The sequence below is a fragment of the Bactrocera latifrons genome, unplaced genomic scaffold (assembly GCF_001853355.1).
Source record: "Bactrocera latifrons isolate USDA-ARS-PBARC rearing strain unplaced genomic scaffold, ASM185335v1 scaffold_2369, whole genome shotgun sequence".
Classification (NCBI taxonomy): Eukaryota; Metazoa; Arthropoda; class Insecta; order Diptera; family Tephritidae; genus Bactrocera; species Bactrocera latifrons.
The window spans coordinates 1-2,207 of record NW_017535929.1 but is presented as its reverse complement, the minus strand read 5'-3'; the positions used below and the strand labels follow the sequence as shown (position 1 = coordinate 2,207).

The 2,207-nt window shown below is 32.2% G+C and overlaps 1 long non-coding RNA gene across 2 annotated transcripts; it reads left to right on the top strand.

Annotated features, from left to right (window-relative positions):
* The first annotated feature begins 389 nt into the window (after nt 1–389).
* On the top strand, nt 390–1,925 carry LOC108969000. Of its 2 annotated transcripts, none has more exons than XR_001993370.1 (3): nt 390–757; nt 851–1,380; nt 1,463–1,925. It is a non-coding gene; the product is annotated as an uncharacterized LOC108969000 (long non-coding RNA). The 2 variants fall into 2 exon arrangements; XR_001993371.1 differs by having other exon boundaries at nt 847–1,380.
* Nucleotides 1,926–2,207: the final 282 nt, after the last annotated feature.

The window sequence follows — 2,207 nt, the reverse complement described above, 5'->3', positions numbered from 1 at the left end:
TCCACTCATTATCCAAAATAATTTTCAATTTATTCATGAATAAGGTAACTAAAACGCTTAAAAATATATAGCATATCTATTTATATCAAGAAGATATAATAAAATCTTTTGATAGCAGCATTAAATTTCATTCTATAAGCAAAATTTAAAATAGTATTTATAAATGAATAAATATACTACTGTAAATTTATAATTTTATATTAAAGCATTTTTGCAGCCCGTTTTAACCTCTCGCAACCCTTATTCACCAGAGGTGGCCATGATGTTTTTATTGTGAACGTACACTTGGGGGGTAGGGTAAGGACTGTAAATGGCTATTTTTATACGGTGAATGGGACTTTCTCTACTCCCTTGTACCATGATATTCATTTGCAAAAAGGCGTCGGGTAGGTATGTAGGTTCGATCTGGGGGGTTACTCTATAAGGCGTTACGAATAGCAATGCGTTGCGAAAGTTAATTGCGTTGCGAAGGGCAATCGATACTCTGTAACACTTTTGCATTGTAAGTTGACATTACTGACCGAAACGAAGAGGAATGAAAAAAAAAATCAATAACAGAAAAGTGAAGAAGTGTAGAAAATTGGCAGACAAATATAATTAAATTTGAAGAGTTTTATATATAAGAGTAATTTGAAATCAATAAAAAAGTTGTGAATATGCATTCCGTTGTGTTATGGGAGAAAAACACAAAAAATTAACGAGTTGAGCGGAAAATTATTAGAGACAGGTCTAATGTGATGAGTCTGAGTGAAAAAAGGTAAGTTTAAATGATAAAGTGTAATGCGATTCTTTAAACTTCTTTGTACTTCTACTCGTAAATAATTTCGTGCAAAACTTTCGCTTAAGTAAGGAATCATTCAAATATATGTTGGATAGCATAAGTAGTGAGCTAAAAACTCCACGCAGGTCCACAGGAATACCCGAAATTGTGAAATTAGCGGCAACTTTAAAATTTTTGGCGCAGGGAGGGTATCAACAGCAAATTGGACAAGATCACCATACAAGACTAGCTCAACAAACTGTTTCGCGTTGTGTGTTTGAAGTTTGTAAAGCAATTGAGAAAGTGCTGTGTCCAAAACACATAACTTTTGCAATGTCTTCAGAGGAGAAAAATTAAGTGAAAAGAGCTTTTTATTCAGTGTCTGGAATTCCAGGAGTAATTGGAGTGGTGGATGGGATGGTTCTCACATCCGAAATGATACGACCGGCAGTGAATGAGCATTTATATTTCAATAGGAAATTAAAGCATAGTATAGTGTGATGATAAAAGCCGTTAACGTTCGGTTTGCTGGGCCGTATCATGATTCACATGTGTGGAATTTCTAAAGCGAGCGCAACAAACCAACTATGTGAATGGCGCAATAGGAATTCACATTATTGGTGAGCTTATACACATTCGTTAATTTTACTCCTTAGGTATTATATGCATCACTTATTTTGCTAACTTAATTTTTTCTTATAGGCGACTCTGGATATCCGCTTGAGCCATGACTTTTAACTCCATACAGAAATGCTACTGAAAGCTCTGCTGAAAGTTACTACAACTATAAATTTTCAAAAGCCAGATCCCTTACGGAATTGTATTTGGAGTATTAAAAGCGTGGTTCCGATGCCTTTTAGCTGGTAGAGAACTACATTATGCCGCAGAAAAAGTGGTGCAAATTTTGAACGTATGTTGTGCTCTTCATAATATTTGCACTCTTTTTAATGTGGAATCACCTGCCAATATAGTAATAGAAGTCGATGCTAGTTATACTGAAACAATAGGAAATGCGAATGAAACCAATATTGCTAAACGTTTAACAGATCAAATAAAAAACAATATGATTACTTTATAAACATATAACACTATTTAATAAAGTAAACTTTTTAATTTCTCACATTTTCACATTTATTTTTTTAAAATTCACATGAATGATATAAAACTTTAGTCTCTTGCACATGTATGTATACATATACAGACTTACATGTATATGTAAGTATTATATATATAATAAAAAGTAAAAACTATCACGTCAACACAAAATACGTTTTTAAATCAAAAGAATTCATTTAAACTATTAATATAATAAATAAATAATTATCAGTAAGTATTAAAAAATAAGTAACAGACTTCAATGTCAAAAACTAAAATGCAACATTTTAATTGGTCGGGCCGTTCAATTTCTAGCATTTGCTCTTTTAGTTCTAATATTGCAAATTTTAGT